Genomic DNA, 15,619 nt, shown 5'->3' with positions numbered 1-15,619 from the left:
GAGAAAGTCCTTTTACTTTCTCTTTCATGTCCTCCTTGGTCTTTAACCTTTAAAATTCCTCTTGTTTTATTCTTGGGACCTGAAAAATAAAGATTAGGAAACTGAAGAAAGATGTAAAATATGGAATAAATATAAACTGAACAATAATCTATCATTTTACGAAAATGTTTCTTATCAAATATTACAAACCCTTTGACAAGAGGTGATGTTCTCATGCTGTTGGGTCAGCCATGGCAAAGAAACTGAGTCGCTGCTAAAATCGATGCCAGACTGCCTGGAAGGGGTCCTCTCTAATATTACCATGCACGACCTGATGACCTCGTGCTTGCTTGGACACAGAGGCGTCCTGCTGCACGGGCAGGAGTCACCCTTCCACCCAGAGACCTAGGATGATGTTCCCGTATGTAGCAGGAAACAGCTTGATACGCTTCCCTTGTATTTATCCTCTGAAAATCCAGTGACCCCCCCCCAGCCTTTACCAGGGATGCTTGTTCCTCAAAGCACTCTGGGTCCCACACTTCCCCTGTGGCCCTTTCTCTGTGGGGGTGGCTATGGCACCCGTCACCCCGAGATCTCCGGCATCTTCCACCGGCTGCTGAGGACCGCAGGCACAGGGCTCTTCTGGGAGGCTGCCCCGCACCTGCTCCCTTCCTCCTGCGTCCGGGAGTGTGGTTGGGAGGCAGCAGAGCAGACTGCATGGGAGAGATCCAACCCAGCATCCCCACATCCCGACTCTTCACACGGCCGTCTGGGCAGTACTTCTCAAAGCGTGGTCCCCGGCCGGCAGCATCAGCACTGCCCAGAAACTTGGGAGAGATGCAGATTCTCAGGCCTCAGCCCAGACCTACTGTGGGGAAACACAAGGTGCCACGGTGCCTTCAGGTGATTCCCGAGACCCACCGTTCTGCAGCCTTCCAGGGAGCTCTGGAATTCCAAGTTCAGGGACGCTGTCTGCGCAGGGCTAGACGGGCTCACCAGCCAAGCCAGCCGCTAATGCTTTTCCAGCTCTCCAGCCCACAGAATAAACCCCGTGTGCACGAATGACACACGTCAGTGAGTCAGGCTTGAGGTTTTGTCACTCTGTCATTTGGGGCTGATCCCTCCGGAATCCACTTGCATGCCCGCCTCAGGTCCCTGCCGCTCCAGACCGGTGAGGCCTGGCTCGGGGAGTGGGCTTACTGTCGTCCTGAGCTGGCGCGCCGCTTCTCCAAGTAAGTCACGAGCGTGGTCGTGCATCCAGAGGAAGCGAGGGTCGTAGGGAAGTGGGTCCAGGACGCTGCCACAGGCGCTGCCATCGGAAGGCTTTCGGGCAGGTGGCTGCTTCAGATGGGAGGGGGCAGCGGCCTCCAGGGCAGGGGCAGGGTCAGGCCCCTGGGCTGCCGCCCCAGCCGTGCTTCTCACCGAGAACCTGCGCTCACTTGCGTGCCGCTGCGTGCGGCGCTGTCCTCCCGGTACAGGCAGAGCACCTGCTCCCACACCAGCACCTGCTCCCACACCAGCACCTGCTGGGAGCGCCGGCGTCTCCTGGGGATGCTCGCGCTCGCTTGGCGGGCGTTCCACACCACGCTGCTCCGTGGAGGGCCTCTGGGGTCCCCACGAGAAGCAAAAACAGCATCAGCACCTTTGTCTGTGTGGTCAGAGCTGTTGGACGGGCAGGCCCAGGGGACGCCTCTGAAACATCTCCCCCAACGTGGGAAAACACGGAAAATCAGACGACACAGGAGGTCCTTGCTCTGCGTGGCTGGGTGTGTGCGTTTCAGGAACCACATGGAGTTAAACCCGCCAGACCCAGGGTATGTTCAGGGCTCTCCAGGGAAACAGAACCGATAGGACAGAAGAGTGTGTGTGTGTGGAAAGAGAGAGAGAGAAGGCTAGAGACAGAGGCGGAGATAGAAGAAGGGAGGAAAAAGATGTGTGCTTTGCTTTAGGGAATTGGTCCTTGTGATGGTGGGACCCGGCGAGCGCAGACCCTGCCGGCCCGGTCAGCAGCCGGACCCCCGGAACCGCCAAGGCTGCAGCGCCTTCCAAACACAGCCTGAGGCCGAACTCGGTCTTCTCAGGGAAGCCTCCGCCGTTGCTCGTGAGGCCTTCGGCTGACCGGATGTGGCCCCCACGTTGTGGAGAGCAATCTGCTTCACTCAGTCCACGGGATTAAATGTTCATCTCCTCTAAAAACACCTTCACAAGAACGTGCAGTCTGGTGTTGAAACAAATGTCTGGGCACCAAGGCCTAGCCACGACGGCACAGAAAACTAGTCACCACACCCAGAACACAGTCGGACCCTCGGTTACCACACACAGTGACCGAGAGTAACTGGGTGAAGGGCAAGCCTTGCCCGCTGGTCTGCACATCGTGACATCAAGAACAGGTGTGTGGCAGGGCAGTGACCAGCCACGTCGCTTCTTTCGAACTCTGTTGTGGTTTTGGCTGTACATCTGCTTTCAGCTCAAGCACAGGCAGCAAAGTGTGCAGAAAAGCATCGGACGAAGTTCAGCCTCCCTTCATGATTAAAAAAAAGTTCAACAGACCAGGACGAGGACTTCCTGACCCTGAGAAAGCCGTGTAGGAAAGGCACAGGTCACACCGTAGGCGATGCTGAGAGTCTGCATGCTGGCCCCTAAGACCCGGAGCAACGTAAGGGTCTCAGACTCACCAGTCCCCTTCCACACGGTGCTGGGGGTTCCAGCCCAGGTGACTAGGCAAGAAAAAGAATTAAAACCCTTCATACTGGAAAGGATGCAAATGGCCACTCAGTCCACAGAGAGGCTCCACATCATTTGTCACCAGACACAGGAAATCAAACCACAGGGAGACACCACTTCACACCCAACAGGACGACTACAATCGAAGGACTTTCAGTATTGAGTGTTGGCAAGGATGGGGAAGAATTGGAATCCTCACACTTTGCTGCTGGCAAAAGGATGGGGCAGCCGCTCTGGGAAACAGTCACACAGTTTCCCGAAAGGTGGAACGCAGAGTTTCCATATGACCCAATCACTCCACTCCTAAGTGTATCCCATTTAAAATAAAAAACCTACATCCACGCAACACTTGAACACAAATGTGGATAACAGTATTGTCCATAACAGCCAAGAAGTGGAAAAACCCAGTGCCCATCAACAGAAAAGGAAAAACGAAGTGTGGTCTGTGCGTACAATGGGACGTGATTCGGCCGTAAAACAATGAAGGGCTTGCATGTACTATGAAATCGATGATGTTTGCAGACCTTATGCCAAGGGAAAGAAGAGAAGCCTGACACAAAAAGCCACATATTGTATGATCCCATTTTACGTGAGATGTCCAGAATGTGAATCATACAGACAGGAAGTGGATTCGTGGCTGCCCATGGCTGGGGCAAAGGGCTTGGGAGCCGCAAAGAGTGACTGCCAATGAGTATAAGGTTATTTCGAGAAGTGTGAAAATATTCTCAAGTTAGATTGCGGTGATGGTCACACAACTCTGTGAATGTGCTAAAAAGCTTGGGACTTTATACTTTAAGTTGATAAATCTGTTGTTTGTGAAATGTATCTCAATAAAGCTAAAAATATGCAGGGACCCACTATATCAGTGAAGTCTGCAGTCCCATAGACTGAACACCCCAAGACATCTTCGCCCTGTTGCCAGACCCAGCAGGAAGCTAACACGCACCTGTTCTGGGGTTCATGCAGCTGAGCCCAGCAAATAGGGCAGGAAGCAGATGGGAGCAGGGCGGGGTTCAGATCTGGAAAGGCAGGTGGGAGTATCCAGCACAATAGGCCGTTAGAGGGTTTGAAATCAGTTTAGTGCATTTGTGATCAATAATTGTTAAGTGATCGACTAGAATTGATTACAATGGAGGAGAATGGAGTAGTAATTAACTGTAGGGTCTCTGTGATGTCATGAAGTGCTCGTTAGTTGTGGTGCTGTACACTTGGGCTTTTGTGTTGCAATATAACATACATGCCTTACTCTGGGTCGTGGTTCAACAATTCTTAGAACCACGTTGTTTGAAGGTATTTATTTATTCAGAGACAGAGCTATGTCATCTAACTCTCTAAGCCCTAAAAAAAGATCTAATCCATCGGTGACTATCGCAGAGGACTATCCTTAAGATTACAAATAATAAACCATGTTTTGTTAATTCCAACCACAGTCTGGAATAAAATACAGAATATGAGTACTTTTCAAAGTTTTCAAATGTCTTCTAAATGACCATTCTAATGTAAGTCGTAACACACCAAATACTCGCGGATCATGTTTTTATTGGTCTAACTGAGGAGCTCTTCTGGCCTATCTTACGAGCGATGCCCTGGCATAGACCGCACATCACCACTTCCTTTCAGGAAATCATTCTCCAGCAAAATAAAGCTGAGGCAGTGAGCTCAGGTGAGCACAAGACGGAGTGTTGTCTTGAACCCACTTTTAATAAATCATGGCCTTCCTGCAATTCTTCTCCTTATTAAAAGCCCAAGGCCCTTCTCTGTGTCAATCTCATTTAACCAACACAGAATCTTTGTGTTAAGTGGCTCACAGTCTGCTGTTAAATCATCAAAGACCTTTGGTTGAAAAGTCCTCTGAAAATAATCATTGGCAAGAGGAAGCACTAACTCAGAAACACTAACACTCAACAGGAATTCTGTTTTCTCTCTTTGGAGGTGAGCGTATCATACTCTGAAAATAGTTCCACCTCTCACCAATTTGGATTTTCTTTCTTCAGATTTTGCGTTCAATTAATTGTTATCTAAAATTAAAACATTGTGGTGTTGGCCTGGTTGGTCACTAATTGCAAGGTAATGCAGAGTTCCAAGCCCAGAAGCAGCTCTCAACCACTGGCCATTCCACGGACACTGATAAGCCAGCATTTTCCCTCTGGGTCCAGCAAGACCTTCCCATTTGGTTCCACCAAGTGCACAGATGGAAACTTCATCTCAGATTTTGTTATAGATAGTCTACGGTGAATGTTCCCAACTGATGCATACGGTTTGACTTAGGGGAGAATATGATGTGAAAATCATTTGCAAAGAAATTCAGTTTCCTTACTTCCAAATATGCCTCTACCCTTCTTCTCTTGCTGCCAATCTTGTCCCTTCTCCTATCTAATGGCTCCCCTGAGGTAAGAGTGATTTTCCTAAAAGAAAAATTGTATAATTAAAATATAACACACTCTTTTGCATTTAACTCACTCGCCCTCGGGATGAAGTTCAAATCCCCTTCGGAAGGTCGCGAATCGAGGCAATCTCTGTGTCGTCTGTCAGGCTGTGTCCCCAGCGTCCCCCACAACAGCACGCAGGCAACACCCTCAGGACAACTGTTCCCGTTGTCCTGACTTACCACACTACTTTCCGAGGCTCAGGGCGTGTGTGGGCTGTTGCCTTGCCCGTTGGCAGTGGCCTTCGGATCTGAGCACATGGGACAGGACTCTCCATGCGTGCTCTCAGCCTGCTGTGGGCTCAGGGCCCGCATCCAGTTGTCCCCAGCCACCACAGGGGAGGAGGACGTTCCCTCAGCCCTCTTATGGTCCCTGGCTGGTCTGAAAAGTCAGCTGACGAAGACAGGTTAGCAGCAGAGAGGCAGGCACACTTGGTTACCGTAAGCTTCGTGCGACATGGGAAGTTTCATAAGGAGATGGAGACCGGAAGAGATGGTGAGCCTGAGTGCTGTTACGCTGGGTGCAAAGAAGAGTGGGGGGCGTGGAGGAACAGACAGGTCGGGAGCACGGTGAGTGCTCCAGGCCGAGGAAACAGCAAGGCCTGCCTGTGAGGATTCTTCTCAGGTCCCTCTAGCTTTGGAGATGAGGACGCTCCAGCCCTCTGGGTCTGGGGGGGCGCCCCTCACAGGAGGGTTCTACGAGCTGCTTCAGGAAAGGGGGGGTGACCTTCCTGCTTCTGCCATTCCTCATTCTCCTTCAGCTTAAAATACTCAAAGCAGCAATGTGCCATATTTGGGGTAGCGCGTCCTGAACCCCATGACTCTCTACCTCTTCTATCAAAGCCACTGTCACACTGGACTGGATTGCCCATGTGTTTGTGGGAATACTCTTCTGTATTTGGAAGGAATCATTTCTAACTTATATACCACTGTATTTCCAGGGCCCAACAGAATGTCTGGCACTTGTAAGTGTATGCTGGAATGCATGCATGAATGAATGAAAGAATGAAAGAATGAATGAATGAATGAATGAATGAAATCCAAACACGGGGAGAATCTCTGACTGCTAACAATATCCCACAGAGACCCTGATGGGCCTATAAATGACTATGGGAAAGCCACTTTTGAACCACCATATTTAATTCTAATAAATAACTTTCTAAAAACTGGTTGCTTATTTGGAAAAACCTAATTTTCCCCTTCTGATCTTATTTTCTTGAGTAAATTCCTCAGCATGAGAGAAGGGGGAGATAAAACTCTCATGCTCTCTGAATTTTGCACATTTTCTGAAATTTCTAAAGTAGCAGGACCCTAATGAGAAGGGACTGAGTATATCTCCCTATTCACTTGGTTTTACTGGAGAAGTCACCAGCAGTTTCTGAGTTGTAGCAAGTCACCTGGAAACCCATCTCTGTTCTATGGGCAGTCTTCCTAACCTCCCCCCTCTCCTGGCTCACACAACACTGACCACTCTTGTAAGACACACAGAAGGGAAAACTGTACTCTCTCGCCTGGAGAAACAAGACGTGGGCCCTGGACAGTTGCTTGGGTGCCAGACTGTCCTCACACTGGGGCATGGGCTCTGCGGCTGGGAAGCTGCACTCCAGGAACACCACTAATGGTTCCTCCGACTTGTACAAATGTAAATAGAGTCAAGTCAATAACCACTGGCTTGAGGAAAGTAAATAACAGGTTTCCTGGGGCCCTCCCAACATCACTTATTATGTGAAGCCAGTAGCTGGGGAAAAGGTGGGAGGGTTTGCATAGAAGAGAAGAAATCAAGAAATACATCCCTTCCCCTTTTTTATAGTTGTTTCAATTTTTGTATTTTCAGGTTTGTTGGGAATAATTGCATATAGCAAAGTTCACCCTGTTAAGTGCTCTGGTCTGTGAGCTTTAAGAAAGATACACAGTTGTGAAACTGCCCCCACAATAAACTACAGACCATTTCCACTGCCCCAACGTGTTCCCTTCCATCCCAGTGTGGTCCATCGCTCCCAGCACATGCAGCTCTGGGCAAGTGCTATCGGCCTCCATCGGAAGAGTCTTATCTTTCCAGAGTGTCTTATAGATGGACTCCTGTGATACACAGCCTCGAGTCCAGCTTCCCTCACGTGTCACCGTGATTCTGAGGTCCCTCTGTGCTGGTGCACGTTCAGAAGTTCACCCATTTTCATTGCTGAGAAGCATCCCATTGAGTAAACGACCTACAGGTTTTTTACTCACAGGTTGAGGGACAGTCGGGATACTCCAGTTGGGGTCTATAGTGAATAGAGCTACTGTAGACAAAATGTAAGTCTTTGTGCAGACGTATGTTCTCATTTCTCTTCACACTAGGAGTTGTGTTGTCGGTCGGGGGGTAAGCACATGTTGTAAGAAGCTACGACGCGTGCCCCACGGTGGCTGGCCCTTTCTGCAGCCCCCAGCACAGATGAGGCCTCCCATTACTCGACACCCTCATCAGCACTCAGCCTTATCAGCGTGTGTTTTCTACATGTTTAAGTCATTCTAACGGGTGTGCACACTGTCCTGTTCTGTGCAGTGGCTTGGACGACATTGTTCCTTCTGATGTCTTTATTCTGAAAACATCACTACAGAATCCCTACAATTTGTATTCCTAAGAAGAAATTTTTTTAGCTTTCTGTAACCCCTTTAAAAACATTACATTTGACCAGGGGTTACAATGACACTAAGATGTTTAGAATTTACTTCTTTCCCTTTCTAATAGCAAATTGCTAGTGTAGACTTTAAGCCAGTGAACTGAAAATAATAAGTAAGAAGAAGGAAAACAGCACCAAGGGCACAGCTAATTCACCAGCTGTATAAAGAGCTGACTCTGCTTAACCGAACTTAGAAATCTTACTGAGATTCTCTTGCAAATACATCTGAGATGGCCTGAATTTTGAATATCTCTGTCAGCAGAAAGGAATTTAACTTGCAAAACGGTCATGACTCCTGCTTTAATAGGGGAAAGGGAAGGTAAGTGCATGAGGTTACAATGTTGTGGAAGAGAAAGATGGGACGGAACAGTGGACGAGGGCAGGCAGGGGGGACCCCGGGACTGGGAGGAGGGAGGAGCGTGGAACAGCCACCTGCCCAGGCATTCGAGAACAGCATAAAATGTTTGCATTCTGGAATTGGATGAACCAGATCGACCTGTGTACTTTTTCAATACATGCTGAATCTCACCAAGCTTTGGTTTCCTCATCTGCAAACCGGCAGTGAGAATAGCACCGAAGTCATAGCTATGGGAAGTCAGGAAGAACGCCTGTCAAATGCTCAGCACATGGGGACCAGGTGGGGGACAGTGTGACACGAATGGTCAATTGCAAGGTGTGGGCAACTCATGGGTGAACAGGTAAACCCTAGAGGAGAATCTGAGAGTTTTAATCTCTCTGTACTCCACGAGTTCATTTATGGGAAATGAAAGCAAATTATGTCACTAGAAAAGAACATATTGTAGCCCATAAGAGAAACCCAATGTAAAAAGTCAAAAGTAAACTTGGAATTGCACACAGCCTGCCTCCACTATGAGAAAAGTGAACAAAGACAGAAAAAAATCCTAGTCCCTTTCTGAAAAGACCTCACTTTGTTTGAGGATAAGTAAAATTCATCGCTCATTTAGAGACTAATTTACCTAATGGCATATGGGTCCACACCAACTCTTTAGAAAACTCAACAAAATCCATTTTGTTAACTTAGTTGGATAAGTGATTTTACTTATGACAATTTTATCTTACAGATATATGGGCATATCTACACAGTTAGAAAGGTGTGTGTGTAATCATTCTAGCCATAAGATTGTAAACAATATATTATCAATGAGAAATGGGTCAAGTTAAAATTACATACATTCAGTAAAGTTCGAGTCATGCTCAATAGCAACAGAAAAGAATGAAGGAGCTTTTTATGTCCTGATATATTAACATCTTCAATATATATTGTTAAGTGGAAATGGCACAGGAATAGACATACAGATCAATGGACTAGAATTGAGAGCTGAGAAATAAACCCTTACAGGTATGATCCATTGAATGGCAACAGGGGAGCCAAGACAATTCAATAGGGGAAGAATGGTCTTTCCAACAAGCAGTGCTATGACAACTACAGAAGAATGAAGCTGGTCCCTTACCTCACACCAAAGGTTAACTCAAAATGGTGCAAAGACCTAACAGTAGGAGCTAAAACTGTACAGCTCTCAGAAGGAAACACGGGCATAAATCTGGATGGCCTTGTAGTGACCAATGGTTTCTTAGATCTGACACCAAAAGTACAAGTAACCAAACTAAAAACAGGTAAATTAGACTTCTTCAAAATTAAAAACATTGGTGCTTTGAAAGACAACACCAAGGAAGATAAAATACAACCATTAGACAACCGTTCTCCCAGGTGAATGGGGGGAAATGTTCACCAATTGTGTGTCTGATGAAGGCTTGATTATATAAAGAACTCTTACAACTTAACACTGAAAAGACAGTTCATTAAAAAGTAAGCAAAGGATCTAAATAGTTATTTCCCCAAAGAAAATACAGAAATAGCCAATTAGCTCAAAAAGTTACACAGTGAGTGTTCACATAAGCCAGCAATCGTACTTCTAGGTATATACCCAAAGAATTGAAAACTTATATCCACAAAAAAACCCCTTGTACATAAATATGAATGCCAGCCTTCTTCAAAATACCCCCCAAAAATACAGGTGTCAAATGACTAATGGATAAACAAAAGGGAATATTACTTGGCCGTAAAAGAAGGAAGTACTGATTCATCCCACGACATGGATAGACCTTGAAAGCACTATGTGGAGACCAGTCGCAAAAGACCACGTACACATGATTCCATTTATATAAAGTGTTTAGAGCTGGCAAATCCATCGAGACAGAAAGCAGACTGAAGGCTGCCGGGGGCAGGGTGAAGGGTGCAGGCTTCTTTCCGGTGGGATGAAAATGTTCTGAAAGAGACAGTGGCGATGGTTGCACAGCCCTGCGAATAAACCACTGAATTGTAATCTTCAAGTGGGTAAGTCTTACGACGTCAGTTATACTTCAATAAGCTGTAACTTTTGTAATGGTTGCATAGGAAATAGTAGTTTAAAACTATTTTAAATATATTTTAAATATGTTAAAATCCTAATAACGAAGAAATGTAATCATATATTATGATACCAAGAATGTAAGTGAGCCAAATAGCCACCCTTCCTATCAGGGAGTTTATAGAAACAGTCTTTCGCTACAAGGAAACACACAGATGTATAAACATGTTCTCTAGAGGGACGGAAGCCCCTGCCCATAGAACTGAAAACAGAAGCAGTTCTAAGCGATGGCCTCTGGTCACAGCAGGTTCATGGGGAGGCTTTTTACCTTAAGCCCTTTATACTATTTCATTTGTTGATGAGTGAATTCTATATTTATTTTAGCCAGGTATTTTTAATTATAGTAGATTAGAGTTATAATAACAGCTTGCAAAGTTTTCCAAGAAATATGTCAAGAAGTCAAGTTGCAGAAGAAAACACATAACATGATGCCTTAGTGGTTTGTGGGTTTTTAAAGAAGGCAGCAGAAGTTATTGCACAAGTGTCTTTGTGTGCGAGCGGCAGGCGTCCAGGAGTGCGCAGAGTGCCCGGCAGGGATTACCTGGGAGCACAAGCACGGTGAGTCTTGTCGAGGCAGGAGACTTCCACCTCCACATGTACACTTCCAGAATTTTCTCCACAATCACGGTGTCCACTTTGCGATACTTTACTATCTAAACAGGCAATGGAAACAACTCTTTTTTTTAAGTGTTTTTAAAATTTAGTCTGGTTTTCAATTGCCTTAATAATACTAATCTTCCAATTAGTTTGAAAATAATTTAAGGGCAGATAATTAAATCTTTGGGAGGTCAGTTATACATGAGGAGAGAAAGGAAGGCAGCAGGGTTGTTCTTTTAAGACAGAAAAAAAACAGAACAACCTCCTTGCCTTTGACCTAAATTAAACTTGAGACTTTGGCAACTTTTCTCATGGTCCCGCTCTCCCCCTCAGAAAAATGTACGAAGAAATTGAATAAAACAAACACTGAAGAACAGGGAACATACCATCCAAGTACAACAAAATACTGAGCCAGAGGATTAATGAGCTGGGTCCAACCAAACAGCCAGAAGCGCAGGAAAATACAGTCCCAGAGGGAAGGAACACAGAGCAGGCAGAAAAGCTTTAAAATGAGGCAGAACGAAGAGTCAGCTTTCGCCAGATGCCTATACGGATTTGAAAGCCTTGAAAGAAAGACTTTTGTTTTTTTTATTTGATTTCTGATATGTGGAAGATGTAACATACCCAGTTAGGGTTCAATTTTTTATTTTCTTATTTTTTATTTTTTATTTAAAGTCAATTAGCCAACATTAGGGTTCAATTTTTTAAAAACATGAATTTCTTTTTTTAAAAATGAAAGGACTTGAAAGTTTATAATGAATATAACTAATTTTTAGTGTCTCGCTCAACTAAATAGTTCAGACTGATTAACTATGTATGTCTTTTTGTCACCACTTGATGGCAACAGAGTTAATCCACAGGGGCAGTTCTGAGCCAGGCAACACTGATGCTTACATGTGAACACAACTTTATGGATCAAGACACAGTTCAACAGAAATTCACACGAACAGAAAGTTATTTCAGACCCCCTCCCCAAATGATTGCATATACGGGCCTTTCTTTCTAAAAAATCAAGCAATGCTCTTTGGCGTTCTTGGGAAGGAAGGAAGAAAAGACTGCTGCATTCAGAAAAATTTTAATTTGTCTAGCTATGGTAATTGGATTTTTATTCACAAGCAGTATGTAGAGAATCACAATGGAATGCACTTAAATTAGGTTAAAATGGTATCCTTGAAATGTGACTTGCAAAATTAGTTGGTAATACACAATATTCGCCTGACCTAATGTTAAGTGGATTTTGGATGATAATGTTTCAAAGCAATTTTCCATTCGAAGTTTTTAAGTCCTATCCTCCCCTAGAGTCTGCATGTGGGCGTGTTGTGCAGGACTTTTCTCTCTTCTCTTTAGTTTCAATACGGAGTCTTCAACGAAGAACACACAGAAGGAGCAGCTCTGGCAAAGCAAACAGGGATCGCCGACTGCGACCTGCTGTCTGGACGGTTCATCTTGATGAAGGGTCCTCGACTCCAGGGATGCACCTTCTTATAAGACCATTGTATTAGGGTTCCCAGAGAAGCGACCAATAGGGATGTGTGTGGGCACGTGTGTGTACATTCAAGTGTCTGCTGGGAAAGTCACTGCCTACTGCACAGGCCGGGTGTATGAATTACATCCCTTCCGTCGCCCATGCGTTCATTCGCCCGTGTTCACTGAGCGCCTGCCAGACGCCAGGCACTGCCTCCTGCAGCAGATAGAGTCGCGAACAGGGAGGACATGGTGCCCCCCCGGTGTGGTGAGAGACATCAGACAGCGAGGTATCACGGCTGCTGGTGGCCAGTGGAGTCACCGCCGTCCCCACCACATGAAGCAAACCCTCCCCCTCCCACATGAGGCAGGTCGAGAATCAACGGGAAAATCACAGATAAGAACATCTGGTTAAAATTCACTCACTCAGTAAATGTCACATTTAATGAAGCCTGGATGTGATCAACGTCACGGTGTGACCTAATATTCCTTCTGCGTGTGCCGCTCCGGTCATCAGAGCTTTAACGGCTGGGCTGGGCCACAGGATGCCAGGTGTGTCCCCACGCAGGTAAGCCCCTAGGCCCTGGAGATGGCCAGGGTCTGGTCGGCGCGTCCCTCTCTACTGAGACAATGTGGAGCGCACGGTTAGCGAGCACTGTGTGGACCGCCGCGGGGCCTGGGGCACCCGCAGGGAGGGTGGTGGCAGACCTGGACAGAGGGTGGTTCAAGCCAGCTCTGCAGCCACACCTGCCCATGCCTCTCCCCACCCGGGAGACCTCCTCCCTCGTCCACTTCTGGGGTCACAGTTACGTTTGTCCCAACCCGTTGGTGGCCCCGCAGGGCAGGGCCCTGTCTCAGACAGACAGCCTGGGGAAGCTCGGACTTGTACTTGGGATGGAGGTCAGTGCCTCCTCGTGCTCCGGCTCCCTCCTCGGCACCCCTTCTGCCCGCTGTGCACACCACGTCCATGTCTGCTCCGATGGAGAAGGGCTGTCACACCGTCCACGGCGGGATGCTCCCAGAGGGCCTCCCTGGAGGAGGAGGGGACAAGCCAAAGGAAGCAGTTCCACGGCCAACTTTAAGCCACGGGAGTGCGACACCGGGGTCTCTGAGCCAAGCGGAGCTTGGCCCACCTGCCCACCATGTGTCCCGGCCGGTGCTGCGCGGCCCTGCTCCACGCCAGGTGTCAGGGCTTGACTCGCCATGGGAACCAGTGAAGAACACGTCCACAGCCCCTGACCCCCCTTCTCCCAGACACGGTCAGCTCTGGCCTGGTGACTCTGTGACTGGAGCAAGTGGAGTTCAGAAAGAGCAGGCACAGGCTTAAGGGTTTCCAGAAATGATTTCCATTCGGAAAGGCACCTTCTGAACAAGCAAACAGAAATTAAGCATAACAAGTTAAAAACAGATTTCCATCGTGAGACCAGAAGAAATTCGTGTGGGAGTGCACATGCAGGAGCTGAGCCGGGGCCAGGCGTGCAGGGCCACGGTCGTGCCTCCTGACCCCATGTGCTCCTCTGACGTCATCGTGACAGTGGAGCAGACCCCGCCAGCCTTTGTCTGGCAGAACAAACACGTTTCTGCCTTTTCTTTTCAGAAACTTGCCCAACATAATAAAAAGAAAATACCCCAAGCTCCACCTTGAAAAGAACTAGAGACATCGGATCTTGAAAATCACAGAACAGGAGACGGAAGGTGGGAGCTAAGTGTGCAGAGACTCAGTGGCAGGTCGGGAGGACGGAGCGGCCACACGCAGGCAACCCAGAAAGGCTCGGGATTTGGGGTGCGATTGGTCACTGGTGGCGACACAGGTCGCCCCCCAACCCCCAACACACTCACTATCCCTCTCCCACTTCCCAATGGGGAGAAGGCAGATCTCAGGAGAGACAAACAGAAGACATGCAGCGAGCAGTAGCGTGACACACACAGTAGGTGCGCATTACGGGTGTCCGTGTGCCGTGTGCGGGGTCTTAGGAAACACCTAGTTGGGAAGAGTTGAGGATTATCTTTTAGATGTCGCACAGCTGGGGAGATCATTTAGACCAGTGGTTCTCAGCTGGGGTGGCTTTGTGCTCCCAGGGGACCGTGGGGGGGCCGGTGGCCACAAGCGTCTGGTGTGCGGACACCAAGATGGCTGCTGGTCATCCGCAGTGCACAGACAGGCCCTGCCCGACAAAGAATTACCCAGCTCAAAATACCAAAATGCCACTGTTGAGACGCTCTGGTTTTCACCTATAAACTTCCGAGCCAATTCTCGGATACACGGGCTACAGAGCAAGAAATAGAAAAGGAACAAAAGGTAGAGGGGCGCGACTCCCCTGTTCCCATGGACACCACGCGTTTTTGTCTGTTTCTGAATCATATTAAAGGCAAAGGCTAACAAGACTAATCACCATGAACTCTGCTTTCATGCACGAGTAACATCCGAAACCCTGAACAACCTGCAAAGCTGAACACGTGGTTTTCCCAGCTTCGTGGAGCACGCGGAGAGACGGTGAGGAAGGGGAATCTGGGCTGCTGAGATGTGCACGTGAGCCGGGAGCGCCAGCCTACGCCGTGGTTCTGGGACGCGGTCATCCACACCACACAGTCCCACCGTCGCTGGGTCCCCGCACCCCAGCCCGTTGGCACAAGGCCTGCACACGTCAGCAGACAGCAGGGAGGTGCTCTAGAGTCCTGGGCTCACAGAACCACAGGAGGTCAGAACACCAAAGCCTCGAAGCAGCCAAAAATCCACGGAGGAACAGAGTGCGTATCACCAAGTGACAGAAGCCAGCCTGAAAAGGCCACCAACTGCGTGATTGCAGCTCCGTGACATCTGGGAGAAGCAGAGCTGTGGAGACAGCAAGACTGGTGGTCGTCAGGGGCTGGATAACGAGGCAGAGCACAAAGGACCTTTAGGGCAATTTTTAAGAACACTGCTTTTCATGATGCCACGATGGTGGAGGCATGACATTAGACATTTGCCCAAACCCACAGAACGCACACGACAAGCACACGACAACAACGCCCCACGTGCACTGTGGGCTCTGGGTGATGAGGGTGTAACGACCTCGGATCACAGACTGTAACAGACCTGCCGCTTTGGTGGGGTGCTAATTATGGGGAGGCTGTGCACGTTGGGGGCATAGAGGGTACATGGAAAATCTCAGTACCATCCCCCCAATTTTGTTGTGACCTAAAACTGCTCTAAACATTGTCTTAATAAAAAAAAAAATTGTTTGTTAAAAATAGACCCAGAGCACCCTCCGTGACAAAGTGCACTCTCCAGGCAGAAAGCCCTTCCCGGAGCCTCGGGCCACCTGGGGAAGGACACCCAGGCCCACCTAACTGGGGGGGGG

At 48.0% G+C, this 15,619-nt stretch overlaps 1 long non-coding RNA gene across 3 annotated transcripts; it reads right to left on the bottom strand.

The window, feature by feature from the left end:
* Position 1: 1 nt before the first annotated feature.
* LOC117795965 lies at positions 2 to 14,025 on the bottom strand. 3 transcript variants are annotated; one of them, XR_004620167.1, is made up of 3 exons: positions 12,705 to 14,025; positions 10,759 to 10,870; positions 2 to 79 (listed from the first exon to the last, which is right to left on the bottom strand). It is a non-coding gene; the product is annotated as an uncharacterized LOC117795965 (long non-coding RNA). The 3 variants fall into 3 exon arrangements; XR_004620165.1 differs by lacking the exon at positions 2 to 79 and adding an exon at positions 8,839 to 10,108; XR_004620166.1 differs by lacking the exon at positions 2 to 79 and adding an exon at positions 8,839 to 10,076.
* Between the last annotated feature and the right edge of the window lie 1,594 nt (positions 14,026 to 15,619).

The sequence above is a fragment of the Ailuropoda melanoleuca genome, chromosome 14 (assembly GCF_002007445.2).
Source record: "Ailuropoda melanoleuca isolate Jingjing chromosome 14, ASM200744v2, whole genome shotgun sequence".
Classification (NCBI taxonomy): Eukaryota; Metazoa; Chordata; class Mammalia; order Carnivora; family Ursidae; genus Ailuropoda; species Ailuropoda melanoleuca.
Note: the sequence above shows the minus strand (reverse complement) of the source record. Positions and strands in the feature narration are given on the sequence as shown.